Raw genomic sequence first — 16,562 nt, forward strand, 5'->3', positions numbered from 1 at the left:
TATGTGTAGAAACCTAGAGGACTACACATGAAATCAAAGAGTTTCAATGTGGATCTCTTAGGTTTCTACACATAGTGTCTCACAACTTTCTCCAAACATTCTAAAATTTTTATCACAGCCTGTACATATGATATCATGACACGTGGACAAGTTTCATGATTTTCTGACTTTGTTTGAGTTTTATACAATTTTTAAACATGTGGATGTCAAGTTCACGGTCATGTTTAGTGAGCATGTTGCTCGAAGTTTCCGGTACGCTTCTGGAATCGGTCGTAACTTATGCTAAGTAACATGAATATCATTTTTTCATGCACGGTTTTCCAAGTTTCGAGTGACCTACAGTTCAAATTTGAATTTTCCAAAGAAATTCAAATAAACGAACTAAATCTACTAACGATTGAAACTTTGTTATAATTGTCCACAAATAATACATGTAGGTCTACATAGTGTAGGAACATACCACAAAAAGTTTGGTAGACAAAATAAAAAAAGTATACTTTGCCGAGTGTCTAGAGATGACACTCGGCAAAGCCTCCTTTGCCGAGTGTCAAATGGGTGACACTCGGCAAAGTGTAATGACATAATCTTTGTCGAGTGTCCCCCGGATGACACTCGGCAAAGACGCCTTTGCCGAGTGCCGCATCTAGGGCACTCGGCAAAGTGTATTTTAAAATTAAAAAAAAATCTTTGTCGAGTGCCAGATCGCGGGCACTTGGCAAAGACCGTTTACTTACCGCCAGTTAACCCTTTCTTCCTCACTCTCTCACTCTCTTTCACACCGTCGCCGCCGCCGCGCCCTCGCCGTCTGGTTCGCCGCCGCCGCGCCCCTCGCCCTCGACACGCCCCGCCCGGCCGCGCCGCGCCGCCGAGCGCGCGCTCGTTGCCGCGCCGGCGCCCCCCGCCGCGCCGTCACGCGCTCGCTGCTCGCCGCGTCGCCGCGCTTGCGCTGCTCCGGGGCTGCGCCCCTTGCCCTCGCCCTCGCTGCGCCGGGGCCGCTCGTCGCGCACGCGCCCCTCGCCGCATGCGCCCGGTTCGCCGCCGTCGCGCCCTCCACGCCCTCGCAAGCCCGCCGTCGCGCCCTCCACGCCGTCACGCCCGTTCGCCGTCGTGCACCGTCCACGCCGAGCAACTAGGTATAAACTCATTTTGAGATTTTAGTTGCTAAATATTGTCAAATAAATGTTTGATTGTTGTGAAATAGAGTTAGGTTTTTTGTGTGTGATTGTGTATTGTGAAATAGAGTTAGGTTTTTAGTGGTCACTTTGCATGCATTAGGTAAGTCTTTTAATTGCACAAAAGATGTTTATGTGGTTATTTAGGCATTAATGTATATGTGTGGATATGTATATGTGTGGATGTCAGCCATCGTGCTGCTACTTATATTTACAGACTTTGAAAACCTCCCCGTGCAGGGGAGGTGCTGCCAGATTTTTTTGTTGATAGGCTTTGGTTAAATATGTTATAGGATGGAGGACCGTGAGTGGATGTACACGGGCCGTAGAGGAAGGAACGATGTCACCACTGAATGGATTAGAAAGACCGATGATTTCGTGGAACGGGCATATGGCGAAGCTGCTAAAGGAGCGAGTCTAGTCCCATGCCCGTGCAGCAAATGTGACAACCGGAAAAGAAAACCAAAGAAGACCATGGTAGAACATATTTGGAAGAATGGATTTACGTCGGGCTATACTCGGTGGATATTTCATGGTGAAGCGCATCGTACGAGAGAGGAGGTGCTGAGACAACATGTCGAGGATTATGATGCGGATGCGGGGGTAGCGGATATGTTGAACGACTATCAGGAGGCACAGTACACGGGAGGATGTATGGATGACGAGCCAGAGCCGACTGCAAAGGCGTTCTACGACATGTTCGACGCGGCACAAAAGCCCCTTCACGGCCAGACAAAGGTTTCTCAACTGGATGCCATTGGGCGTGTAATGGCGTTCAAGTCGCAGTACAGCATGAGTAGAGACGCATTCGATGGCTTGTTGACGGTTATTGGGAGTCTGCTTTCGGATGATCACGTTCTGCCAAAGAGCATGTACGAGGCACAGAAACTACTTCGTGCACTCAAGATGACGTATGAGCAGATTCATGCTTGTCCGAAGGGCTGCGTGCTATTTAGGAAAGAATACGCGGAGGCAAAGTATTGTCCCAAGTGTAATTCGTCTAGGTTTATGGAGGTAGACTCTGGTGATGGACAGAAGAGGCAGCTCGACATCCCCTTGACAATCCTACGACACCTTCCGTTCATACCGAGGATCCAGCGTCTTTACATGACAGAGGAATCCGCGAAACAGATGACATGGCACAAAAATGGAAAACGATACAATCCTGACAAGATGGTGCACGCATCAGATGGTGAAGCATGGAAACACTTTGATGACATTCACCGTGAGAAAGCCGAAGAGGCTCGTAATGTACGTGTTGCGTTGGCCACAGATGGGTTCAATCCCTATGGAATGAGCGCTGCCCCGTACACATGTTGGCCCGTGTTTGTTATCCCAATCAATCTCCCCCCTGGTGTGTACTTTCAAAGGCAGAATATATTTGTGTCGTTGATAATTCCCGGACACCCGGGGAACAAAATAGGCGTGTACATGGAGCCTTTGATCGATGAATTGGTACGTGCCTGGGAGGAAGGGGTATGGACGTATGACCGAACTACGAAGACAAACTTCAGAATGCATGTTTGGTACCAGTACTCCATGCATGACTTACTGGCGTATGGGCTATTCTGTGTCTGGTGTGTTCACGGTAAGTTCCCATGCCCAGTTTGCAAGGAAGCTCTCAGGTTCATTTGGTTGAAAAAGGGTGGCAAATATTCGTCCTTCGATAAACATCGACAATTTCTTCTTGCTGACCATCCATTCCGCCTAGACATCAAGAACTTTACGAAAGGTGTCGTAGTGACAGACCGCCCACCTGCAACAATGACTGGTGCCGAAATTCGTCAACAGATAGATGGGCTCGTGGCCAATACAGAAGGTGGTTTTGTGGGATATGGTGAGCAGCATATGTGGACACATAAGTCTGGCTTGACTCGGCTCCCCTATTATGACGACCTGCTCCTTCCACACAACATTGACGTGATGCACTCTGAAAAGAATGTTGCCGAGGCACAATGGGCAACAATTATGGACATTCCTGATAAGTCAAAGGATAATGTGAAGGCAAGAGTGGATCTGGCAGCGTTATGTGATAGACCAAAACTAGAGATGAAGCCGCCAAGTGGCGGAAAGACGTGGAGAAGGCCTAAGGCCGATTTCGTCCTAAGCAGGGCCCAGAGGAAGGAAGTACTTTAGTGGATCAAGATGTTGATGTTCCCTGATGGATATGCAGCTAACCTGAGTAGGGGGGTGAACTTATCTACTATGCGAGTCTTAGGGATGAAGAGTCATGACTTCCACATATGGATTGAACGGATTCTTCCTACGATGGTTCGAGGCTATGTCCCTGAGCATGTCTGGCTAGCGCTTTCAGAGTTGAGCTATTTCTTCCGTTAGCTTTGTGCAAAAGAGTTATCTCGGACCGTGGTTGCAGACTTGGAAAGATTGGCCCCCGTGTTACTGTGTAAGCTTGAGAAGATATTTCCACCCGGCTTCTTCAATCCAATGCAGCATTTGATTCTTGATCTCCCCTATGAGGCACGAATGGGGGGCCCCGTGCAGGGACGTTGGTGCTATCCAATCGAGAGATGTCTAAAGACTATTCGAAAGAAATGTAGAAATAAATGCAAAATCGAGGCTTCCATTGCAGAGGCATACATTCTAGAGGAGGTCTCAAACTTCACAACAACTTATTATGGTGACAAACTGCCGAGCGTGCATAATCCACCCCCTCGTTACAATGATGGCGACAATGAATCGAACCTTACATATTTCGAGGCCAACTCGGAAGCGCAAGTGGCTCGACCACCAAGACCCTGACACATGAAGAGTGGCGACATATCATGCTATACGTATTGACCAACCTTGAAGAGGTGACGCCATACATGGAACAATTTCTTCATGAATTCTGGCGTTGATCAAGGGACCCCACTCCACAGGAATATGACGCTCTTCTTAGAAAGGGTGCGAGAAATGGGTTGCCTGATTTCATTTCCTGATTCAAACGTAAGGTATGTGCTTAGTTTGTAAAAGAGATACGTCTTTAAACTTAATTTAGCGTCTTTTAACTTGCGAATACTTGCAGGGCCAAAGAGATCCGTTTATGAGTGCCGAGTTGAGACAAGTAGCCAACGGCTTTGCTTATAGGGTCAAGAAATATTCTGGGTATGACGTTAATGGATACCGTTTTCGAACAACACACTACGACAAAAGTCGACCCAATCGGAAAACAACGTGTTCTGGAGTCTTTACGCCGGGCCTTGACAATGTCGATTATTTTGGACGAATCGAAGAAATATATGAGCTCAATTTTTATGGTTCCAAACCTCTTACTCCAGTGATATTCAAATGTCATTGGTTTGACCCTCAAGTGACGAGACAGACACATTCTAATCTTGGGATAGTCGAAATTCGACAAGATTCCACCTTAGTAGGAGACGATGTCTATATCGTGGCCCAACAGGCCACACAAGTGTATTATCTCCCATATGCGTGTCAAACGAAAGAACTTGCGTCTTCCGATGGTGTTGAGATTGAAATGCTTGATAGTGATGATGAGAGTTATGATCCGGCTAACCCCGACACATATGAAGATTATTTTTAATCGATGTAATGCTATATGACTTTTTATTTCGCACCTGTTTTTAAATACATCTTTTTATATGTGTTTATTTGTTTACTCTTAATTGCAGGTTATTGGACAAATATGGTGGGCGGTTTCCTGAGGAGGAGGAGGGGGAGGAGGAGTAGGACGGCAGACGATGCAGAGCAGGCAGCGCAGCAGGACGAGGCAGAGCAGGCAGCGCAGCAGCAGGCGGCGCCTTAGGACGACGACGACCAGCAGCAGGACGCCTCAGGTTCAGGCGGCTCTAGTTCGAGGAGCATCTACCTGCGAGGCCCCGCGAGTCTCCCGCCGCGTCCCATACTTCGGGACAGACGGCCGCTGATTCGGCCGGAAGGGGAGAGGTATGTAACTTTATGTTCTTCATTCTTGTTCATATTATGTGTTCAAAATCATAATATAAACTAATACTTTATTTATCACTTGGACAGGTCTTGGACGGTTTTGGATTATGCTGGGGGTCATCATCGCCCCCCCAATAACATCCTCGGCCTGCTGTGCAGGGAACACTTCCCTGGACTTGTGGAGTACGCCGGAGTGACGAGCCCAGCCTTCACCTTCGACCACTACGCCGTCGCCCCCGATGCAGTAGACCGGGACGGCAGGGAATTCAATAACAAGGCGGAGCGGGTGAAGCAAGAGCTGTGGGTAAGTCTTAGTATAATGTAAAATATGTCGTATTCGTTGCAAATTCTTGAAATAATGTATGGATACATCGTTTTTGTATGCAGGATTTCTTCAGATGCGATGCTGGATACGAGGCTAGGGCGGATGTGGTGGCCACCACGAGCTGTAAGAAGCTCGTCGTGGACATGCACTATGAGGCCCGCATCCAGGCCATCATCACCTACCACGGCTCCGTCCTTGGGGAGAAGGTGACCAAACCTCAAGCCCGAACCATGTCGTTGACCAGGGAGCAGTACCTGCAGGTAAAGTCATGCATGTTTGGTATCAGTACTCCATGCATGAATTTTATTTTATCTTCTGATATGCACTTTATGTGTTTACTTTGTAGGTGATTCCACATTGGTGCGCCGCACATCCTCTGTGTTGGGAGCAGATGGTGGATAGGTGGTGTTCGGCTAAGTGGGACGAGGCGCACACAGCTAGCCGGGAACGGCGTTTGATGATGCAAGGCCCCTCCCACCACCAAGGTAGCCGGAGTCTGGGCCAATATGTCGAAGCATGGGTACGGCACCTTTTTATTTAGATATATATCACTAAGTTAGATATTATTTCTAACTATCTCGTTGGTTTTTGTTGCAGTCGGCGTCACATGGTGGCAGGCCTTGCTCCACCTTCTCGGCCTATGCTATGGCCCATAAGGGTAAGGCGACGTCCGACGTCACCTACAACCCGGATGACGGGCCCGAGGCCTACACCAACCCCGCCGTCTACAGCCACCTCCATGACTACACCGCCATGGCGCAGGAGGTCCATGGCCCAGACTATGATCCAAGCACCGAGCCGATCGACCCGGATGTGCTCATGAGGGTCGGAGGAGGCAAGAGACATGGGCGGTACTGGATTACCGACGGGGCAATCGACTCGTCCTCCACTCCCACTCTGTCTCAGGTGAGAGCAAGGAGCACGGGCTCGAGTCCAGCCATACGACCTCGGCACGACAGCTCACAGCATCGCATACAGCAACTCGAGGTTAGTGCTTCTGTAACTTGTCCTTTCTTGAGTTATATACCTTCTCTTTGAGTTACTATAACGTTGGCTTGTAATATTACAGACCCAACTAGAAGAAGATAGGAGGGAACGTCAAGAGATGGAGGCGAGGATAATGGCGGAGCGGGCGGCGGCTGATCAGAGGATGGCGGATATGTTCCAGTACATGCAGAGCCTTGGCGCCGCACAGGGCATCGCTCCGCCACCTCCATTGTTCCCCCCAGTTGACCCTACTCTCTTCCACACTCCTGTGAGTATCAAAATTGTAGTTAGATGTTTGTAATGCATCTGGTATAACACATGCAATCTCTTCTCTGTGCAGGGCCAATCTGGGGCGGCATCCAACAACCCTCCGGAAGGGTTCAGCCCAACGCAGCCCCGGTCAAACCGCCCACCTCCATGAGTGTTGTGTTTTCATTGTTTTAGACTTCAGAACTTATGTATAATACTTATGTCTGTGTTTGATACTTATGTGAGAGCTTGCAACGTTTGAGACTTATGTTTGTGTTTAATACTTGTGTTGAACACTTATGTTTGTGATGGATATTTATGTTTGTGGTGACGGTTTTATGTTTGTGTTGGCTATTTATGTCTGTGATGATATCTGTGATGTATATATGTGATATCTTCTGTTTGTGTGGATGGAATACAAAAAAACAAATAAAAAAGATATATACTGGTCACTTTGCCGAGTGTTACACTCGGCAAAGAGGCTCTTTGCCGAGTGTCTGGGTCATAACACTCGGCAAAGAGCACAGACCTGGGCACCGGCTTAGGTTCTTTGTCGAGTGTTATGTCGCTGGCACTCGGCAAAGAGGTCGGCTTTGCCGAGTGCCACTTGGGACACTCGGCAAAGAACCTGACATGGGGACCCTCCCTGGCGGGTTCTTTGCCGAGTGCCACGTTCTTTGCCGAGTGTCCCACGTGGCACTCGGCAAAGATGGATTTTTTGCCGAGTGCTGCCTGGAAGACACTCGGCAAAGCTAACTTCTTTGCCGAGTGTCACAAGAGACACTCGGCAAAGTTGCCGTCTCCGTCACCCGGCGCCGTAACGGCCGCTTTTCTTTGCCGAGTGCTCTCTGGCACTCGGCAAAGAGTTTTGCCGAGTGCCCAAGAAAAAACACTCGGCAAAGAAGGCTTTGCCGATGCACTGTTTGCCGAGCCTTTTTTGCCGAGTGTTACACTCGGCAAAGCCTTTGCCGAGTATTACACTCGCCAAAGCCTTTGCCGAGTGTTTTTAAGGCTTCGCCGAGTGCTTTAGGCACTCAGCAAAGCCATTGATTCCGGTAGTGAACACATTCCGTTTAATATTATTTTCAAGAGAGAGAAAATATAAAAACAATAATTTAATAGAGTAAACGGTTGCAATGATCCAATACTATTACGAATGCACTCTGAGCATAATCTAAGCTAATATCCGGAACAAAACTAAAAGCATGCAGTCATGCACCGACTAAAAGATCGTGACTGAATCTGAATCACACACAAAAAAAGTAAATTACAACCTACCATGTACGTAATAGCCTTAACTCAAATTTAATACGTACTTCCCATTAAAAAATGCAAATTTCCTTCGCAAAAAAACATGCAATTTTTCCACCGCACAAGAGAAATACACCGTGACTCACCAGCTTCATCCGCCATGCGCCAGGCAATGTCGATGTTCCTCGAGGACACAACAGTATCCCCTCCTCCTGCGACGTCGTACCCTTTGCCCTGTTGTCGCGTCACTTCCTCCACGACGGCGGCCGCGTCGACCGTCGCCTCCTGCTCCATCGACGCCATGGGAGGGTCTGGACCAGGACCAGCGCCAAACCCAGTGACCCGACCGCGGTTGGGACGCTTGTGAGGAGGCATGATTACTGGGATGAGGGCGGGGAAGCCGGTGGAGGGGAGCTCTTCCTAGAGATCTCTCCCTTATTCTTGCGCAAGGAATGATGGAAAGATAAGGGTAGATTCACGGATTAAGATAAAAAATAGAGTTTTTTACATTGGTCCCCTTAATTTCGCCACGGTACTCGTTGTTATCCTTAGTTTTTCTTCTTGCTCAGTTTTACCCAACACTACTTCCATTTGCTCAGAAATCCGCCTGGCCACCGTCTCCGTCCATTCTAACGTGACTTACAACGCGGGCCCACTACGCAGTTCCATCCTTACCTTCGCCGCGCCCACGCTACTCTGCGCAGCCGCCTCTATTCCTCCCAATGCGCGACTGGCAGCCTCCCGACCCTAATTCTCCCTCTCTCCTCGCCTGACAGTCTGCTTCTCAGATCTGCGGACGCGACACGGCGCCTGGCGGACGGAACGACGGCGCGGCAGGACTCTTCTTCACCGGCGCGGCGGCCTGCGTCTTCAACCCCGCGTCGCCTGGCGGACGGAACGACGGCGCGGCAGGACTCTTCTTCACCGGCGCGGCGGCCTGCGTCTTCAACGGCCTGGCAGCAGCCACGCCGGGAGGAGCTCCAAGCCGATCCCAAGCTCCAATTCCATCGCAAGCTCAAGCCCCGCCGGGAGGAGCTGCCACGCCGGGAGGAGCTCCAATTCGACGAATCCGCCCAAGCCCCGCCGGGAGTAGCTCCAATTCGACGAATCCGCTGTCGGGATTGAGGGAGGAAGATAGCATTCGGGGTAGCCACCATCGATCATCGGCATGCTCCACCCTCGGCTATCACTAGGCCAATACATGCTGTTGCTTGCCCTTCGAGTCTGAAGGACGATAGTGCTCCAGCAAAGCAGAAAAAAGGCTGACAACGGCTACACCTTCATCAACCTCGCTACGATTCGACGAATCCGCCCAAGCCCACGCCGGGAGTAGCTCCAATTCGACGAATCCGCCGCCGGGAGTGAGGGAGGAAGACGCCCGGAAGGACCTGCAGCTGCCCCGTGCCGCCGGCCACAGGCTGCTTCGTGGGGGCGCCCCGCCGGGAGGGAAGAAGCCAGCCGAATCCGCGAGCAATTGGCCCGCGCTCTTCTTCGCGTGCCAGGACGACGCGCTGGGGATCGAGGGCCTGCTGCGCAGCGGCGTCGACGTCAACAGCATTAACCTCGACAACGACACCGCCCTGCACATCGCCGCGTGCTAGAGCCACCGCGACGTCGTCAGGGTGCTGCTCAGCTGGAAGGCCAACATCGACGCGCGCGACCGCTGGGGAAGCACGGTGAGCCGCCCGCACGCCATTGCCATTTCTCTCAGCTCATGCCCTGTACTCTCTATAAATGTTGGCTACTATATGAGTTTTTAAAGTCGTTATTTCCTATGAAATAGGATGAATCATATTATTCCCAATGATGAGGTTGAACCAATAGAAGTAGTTGCTGCACCTGATGATGATGAAAGACAGTATCCTGAGTTTGTTGACAAGTGGGATATGCTAGAATTTGAGGACTATGATGGAGACATTTTCACAGGGGCACAATTTGAATTTTTTCGTAATGCTCTGAATTTTTTACCTTAACCAAATAAGACCAAAACATGACTCCATGCCAAGTTTCGCTAATTTTCGACCAAATTTGCTATTTATTTATTTTTCGCTAATGTGTCGTACTTCTATTTCTCCATACAAATAGTCTTGTTTCATGCACTTTCATACAACAAAGTCCATACCTCAGTGGTGTTTCATTTCTCACTGTTGTCGCAGCTCTCAAGTTCGATTCTTGATTCTAGCAGCAGTGACCCTTTTTTGGATTTTTTTTGGAGAAACAGAACATATCATTTTTTGCAATTTATGTCCTGATTCAGATCTCATCACACAATTCACATAAATTTGTCTCACAACATAATTCACATAAATTTGTCTCACTAGAATTCACACCATCAATCATAGATTTAGCGCTTACAATTTGAGTTTATCACAAGAAAAAGCAAGACAATAAACATCATAGAAGCATAAAAAACTCTAAACATATTCTTCAACTCGACCATGCTGGCATTCATCTTCTTCAACTCCACCAAATTGTCATTCACCTTCTTCATTTCGGCAGCAAATTTGTTACAGTTCGTAGTCACATCTTCCGCTCGTTCATCCCACATATTAGACACCATCATCTCTCCCGAACCACCCACCAACCCTGCCCTTTCAATCATCTTGACATAATCATCCATCCACATGAAAAAATTGCATATTTTAAGAACCTAAACAACCCAAATAAGGTTTCACAGTTCAGCAGTAAGCACAAAAATGAAATCAACTGTTATGGGAAAAACAAGGATGGACCTTATCTTGTTGCGGCTTGCTTTCACACTTCACGAACTCTCGACCAAAATTGTCGTTCTCCCACCGTTTCGATCTGAGTCTAACAAGCGACTCCGGCCTTTCGCATTTGGGGCAACGAATGAGCGACACTGGACCATACCTAGGCCATCCTTGTCCTCCATTGGAGGAGTCGCTCGCCCGCGACATGCGTGAATCCATGCTACTAAATACAAACACAATTAAATCTTTGGGTACCCTAAATCTTTCTCTCAGTTAAAACTGCTTTTGTTACACATTGATAAAGAAAAAAGGGTATGGTAATCAAGCAAATTTTAAGCAATCATCTGCTAAGAGCATGAACAGCAGCATGAACTAAGAGCAGGAACATCCATCGAAGTTAGCAAATTTAAGTTTACTAATCTAAGGTGTGCATGAACTAATCCAAGAAGACATTTTTGCTTGCTCCAATCATCTGCTAAGAGCATGAACAACAACACTGGAGAAGATCGCCAGGCTACCATGAGAAGGTGACTTACATCGCGTCGTCGAAGAAGCAGGCCACCGCCGAGGATGTGCGGCACAGGAGAGCGCGGGACCAACTGGAGGCGTGCAGGATATTCGGCCGAACCCTAAACCCTAACCTGGAGGCATGGAGCAGTGGAGGCGACCGAATCCGCGGACTCGAGGCACGGGGCAGCTGCTCGCGGATTCCTGGAGGCACGGGGCGCGGACCAACTGCTTGCAGATCGGCGGCGGATTCCTCCCTCACGGCGGGGCGCCTCCACGAAGCAGGTGAAGCAAGCCGGTAGGCCGCGCACCGAAGACCAACGCCGTCTGTGGATTCCTCCCTCCACGGCGCGACGGAGATCCGTCCCGGAGCCTCTTCTTCCCCGGTGAAGCAAGCCGAGACGCCGAGGATCCACCCGGAAGGCCGCGCGCCCTAGATCTGCCAGGCGCCGGTGAAGAAGACTCCTGCCGCGCTCCCGGCGGCGGCGGATTCCTCCCTCACGGCGGGGCGCCTCCACGAAGCAGGTGAAGCAAGCCGGTAGGCCGCGCAACGAAGACCAACGCCGTCTGCGGATTCCTCCCTCCACGGCACGGCGGAGATCCATCCCGAAGCCTCTTCTTCCCCGGTGAAGCAAGCCGAGACGCCGAGGATCCACCCAGAAGGCCGCGCGCCGCAGATCTGCCAGGCGCCGGTGAAGAAGACTCCTGCCGCGCCGCCGATTCGTCCACGGATCCGTCGCTTGGAGCTCCTCCCGGCGTGGCTGCCGCCGTTCCTACCGCGCCGCCGATTCGTCCGCGGATCCGTCGCTTGGAGCTCCTCCCGGCGTGATCTGCCAGGCCGTTGAAGACGTAGGTCTGAGAAGCAGGCTGCCAGGCGAAGGAGAGAGGGAGAGTTGGAGTCGGGAGGCTGCCAGTCGCGCGTTGGGAGGAACAGAGGCGGCTGCGCAGAGTAGCGTGGGCGCGCGACGAAGGTAAGAATGGAACTGCGTAGTGGGCCCGCGCTGTAAGTCACGTTAGAATGGACGGAGACGGCGGCCAGGCGGATTTCTGAGCAAATGGAAGTAGCGTTGGGTAAAACTGAGCAAGAAGAAAAACTAACGGTAGCAACGAGTACTGTGGCGAAATTAAGGGGACCAATGTAAAAAACCTTAAAAAATTTTACTTCCTAGAGTAAAATCGTAGGAAGTTATTTAACTTTCTAGAGGTTGTACATGTACTCTAGAAAGTTATTTAACTTTCTAGAGAAGGCCATAGAAAGTTAGCGGCTCATTTGACTGGTCAAAAGCTGAAAGCTAACTTCCTAGAGCAGGCCATTGCTGTGCACAATTACTTTGGATGAGGCAAACCCTCAGGGACTATGGCTATAAATTGAGCAAAATCCCTCTCCTATGTGATAATGAGAGTGCAATCCGCATGGCGGATAATCCCATTGAACACAGTCGCACTAAGCACATAGACATTCGGTATCACTTTCTAAGGGATCACCAACAAAGGGGAGATATCGAGATAGCTTATGTTAGCACCAAAGAACAATTAGTCGATATCTTCACCAAACCATTAGATGAGAAAACATTTACCAAACTTAGGAATGAACTAAACATTCTTGATTCTCAGAACTTTGATTGACACTTTGCACACGTAGCTCATTAATATACCTTTGATCATATCTTTTCTATGTCTACGACTAATGTGTTTTCAAGTATATTTCTATGCTAAGTCGTAGATTGAAAGGGAAACGAAGTCTTCGGCGAAGACAAGGCTTCCACTCTAGTCTATTGGTATCTAGGACTGGGCGTTCGGGTTTACCCGAAAATTCGGGTCGGGCTTTTCAGGTTTTTTAAATTTCGGGTTTCCAACAGTTGAACCCGTACTCGTACCCGAAATTTAGGGTACCCGCAATTTCGGGTACCCGCAAATTCGGGTTTGGGCTTGTATAAAATTTGGGTACCCGTTATTATAAATCATACACAGGCCTACAGGACAGGTGGACAGTAAACAAAGTTATAAAACAAGACTTATCAGCTATTATAAACAATCACATAGTATCAGTTTACTACACAAAATCACAAACTCAAATCACACAAGGCTGGGCACTTGGTTGTTGCTTGTTGGTCCACTCAGGGCAGTGCGTGTGCGTGGCGCCTGGACGTTGGCCTGGACGGCGACTCGGTGAGGCCACGACGCTTGGACACTGGCGCCGTGTTGGGCGCTGGCGGCCGGCGTACGACCGGCGTACGACCGGCTGGAAGCCTGGAACAGGTTGCAGTTGCAGCCTTGGCGATGGCTGATGGGGGGCGCGCCGCAGCCGCCGCTGGTGCCGTGCCACGGACTCAGGGACAGCCAGACAAGGGATACATGACTCAGGGAGCTAGGGTTGGCTGGATTGCGGAGGTTTCGATTTCATAGCAGGCTGCCAAATGGGTCGTGGGCTGTGGGGCTAGCGCTCGGCCTGGGCGCCTGGAGGCCTTCTAGTAGAATGGGTATCGGGTAGAATGGGTACTTCGGGTACCGCGGGTTAGTACCCGATTAAGCCCAAATTTAGTTCGGGTATTCAGTTTCGTTACCCGTTGGAGTTGTTCAGGTAACGGGCTTCGGGCTAAATGGGTACGGGTTCGGGTATTTCGGGTATAGGGCTTTGGGCTCGGGTTTTATGCCCAGGCTTATCGGTATCATTTACTCTTCGCCATCACTCTACATCACTCTCCAAAATTGGTATAATCTTCACTCATATTTACTTGTACCAATGGGAAAGAAAGCATAAGGGCTCACAAAGTCTCCGGTTTTGGCGATTTATGCCAAAGGGGGAGAGAGTATTAGCCCAAAGCAAAAAGACCGCATCACCACCCAAATTTCAAAATTTTCAAAATAAAAGTTTTCAATTGGTATCTTGTTAATATATTTCAAATTGGTATGATATTTTCAATTGGTATAATTTCAAAATTAATATCTATAGTATAAGTTCCAATAGATATCCATTAAAACCCTCTTGAAAACTAAAATGAGAATTTATTCAGGGGGAGTTTTGTTTAGTCAAAGGAAAAGCATTTAAAACAGGGGGAGAAAATTTCAAATCTTGAAAATGCCTCTCGCAATCTTATTCATATACCTTTGACTATTTGCAAAAAGGCTTTGAAAAGATTTTCCAAAAGAATTTGCAAAAACAAAACAAGTGGTGCAAATGTGGTCCAAAATGTTAAATAAAAGAAACCAACCATGCATATCTAGTAAAACTATAAATTGGTTTAATTCCATGTAACCTATGCACTTACCTCATGTAAACTAGTTCAATTCTGCACTTATATATTTGCTTTGGTTTGTGTTGGCATCAATCACTAAAAAGGGGGAGATTGAAAGGGAAATATGATTTAACCTTTTCCTATAAATGATTTTGGTGGTTGAATGCCCAACACAAATAATTGGACTAACTAGTTTGCTCTAGTTTATATATTCTACAGGTGCAAATGGTTCAACACAAAACAATAAAAAGATCAAGTTAGAGTTCAAAAAGAAAGGAGCAAAAAAAACCGAAGAGCACCCTGGTCTGGCACACCGGACACTGTCCGGTGCGCTAGGACCGTAGGAGTCTAAACTTGCCACCTTCGGGTTTTAGAAGAGCCGCTCCGCTATAATTTACCGGACTGTCCGGTGTGCCATCGGACTGTCCGGTGCACCAGCGGAGCAACGGCTCCAGCGCAACGGTCGACTACAACGAACACCTGCAAAAGTGCTACAGTGTGCGGACAGTTCGCGTAGAGTCAGAGCAGCTGCCAGAAGGCGCACCGGACAGTGAACAGTCCCTGTCCGGTGCCGCATGAAGACAAGGCTCCAACGGTCGAAATCGTCGGAACCCTAACGGTTGGGTGACGTGGCTGGCGCACCGAACTGTCTGGTGCGCCCATCGACAGCAGCCTGCCCCAACGGTTGAATTGGTGGTTGTGGGCTATAAATACCCCCAACCACCTCCACTCCTACAATCCAAGCATTCACTACTGCTCATTCAATACAAGAACAATACACAACACTCCAAGACACAAATCAAAGCCTCTGATCCAATCAAAGTCCACAATTCAACTCTAGTATTTTAGGACTTGTGAGATGATCGTCTTGTGTTTCTTTGTTGCTCTTGTTGCTTGGTTTGCTTTCTTCTTTCTCTCATTCTTACTCTCAAAGCCTTGTAAGCGAAGCAAAAGACACCAATTGTGTGGTGGTCCTTGTGGGGTCTAAGTGACCCGGGAAATCAAGGAAGAAAGCTCACTCGGTCTAAGTGACTGTTTGAGAGAGGAAAATGGTTGAAAGAGACCCGGTCTTTGTGACCACCTCAACGGGGACTAGGTTCTTTGGAACCGAACCTCGGTAAAACAAATCACCGTGTCATCTGCTTTACTTTCTTGATTGATTTATTTTCCCCTCTCTCTCAGACTCGGATTTAATTCTAACGCTAACCCCGGTTTGAAGTGTGCTTAAAGTTTGTAAATTTCAGTTTCCGCCTATCCACCCCCTCTAGGCGACTTTCACTTCAGCGTTTTACCCTTATCTTCTTTGAATCTATCTTCATCATGTGTATCCTTCGTCATGAGAAGGAAGTTTATCTACTGGAGGCGAAGCTTTATGTAATAGTTTATGCTAAAAATAAATGGTTAATTATACTTTTAAGGACCTTCGGAAGGAGAAGGCCCCAACAATCACTCTGCATGAAACTTTTTTTACAGCCTCTACACATACAATCAACTCATGTGCCAAAATTTTAGGAATTTCGTATGGACAAATTTAAATATATTAATAAAATATGAAACCCTAATGTAATTAAACAATGGTAAAATATTTTGGATTTTTTGTCTCCAGTATTTTTGTTGCACAGTATGTATTGCATCGAAGCCAACAAAAGCGATTTCGCATTTTTACTATTTTTCTAAAATTTTCTATGGCATTTTCAAGTTCCCAGCTAAAATCTGATCATAAAAAGCAAAATCTACACGCGTTAGCAATTAACCCTCTCACCTTCTTAATTTCTCTCTTTCCTACGCACCCTTCTTCCCCCGATACCCCATCGCGCACGCCAGGAACTCCCACCGGTCACAGGAGTCAGGCAGCGCCGCCACCACCGATGAGATCCCGGCCCTAGCCCCATCCAGTGCACGTCAAGCATTCCCCAAGCACCACACCAAGCACTGCAGCCGCTACCAGCACATGGCGCAAGAAAACCCGACCAGATAATAGAGAATGGAACGCGAGCGGAATCACGGAAGAGAGCGTCGAGCTTGCCGACCTGTACTGGCGGAGGTGGCAGCCTGAGGCGAGGACGGGAAGTCGACGGCGAGGCGGGGTCCCCAACCCAGGCGCGCGCGGACCACGCCGACAGAGAGACCGAAGAATGACGACGCGTATAGTGCAGAGCCAATGGCCAGGGAGAAGGACGACGATGACGACCGGAGTTGTTGGGACGACGACGCCACG

The sequence above is a fragment of the Zea mays genome, chromosome 1 (assembly GCF_902167145.1).
Source record: "Zea mays cultivar B73 chromosome 1, Zm-B73-REFERENCE-NAM-5.0, whole genome shotgun sequence".
Taxonomy (NCBI): Eukaryota; Viridiplantae; Streptophyta; class Magnoliopsida; order Poales; family Poaceae; genus Zea; species Zea mays.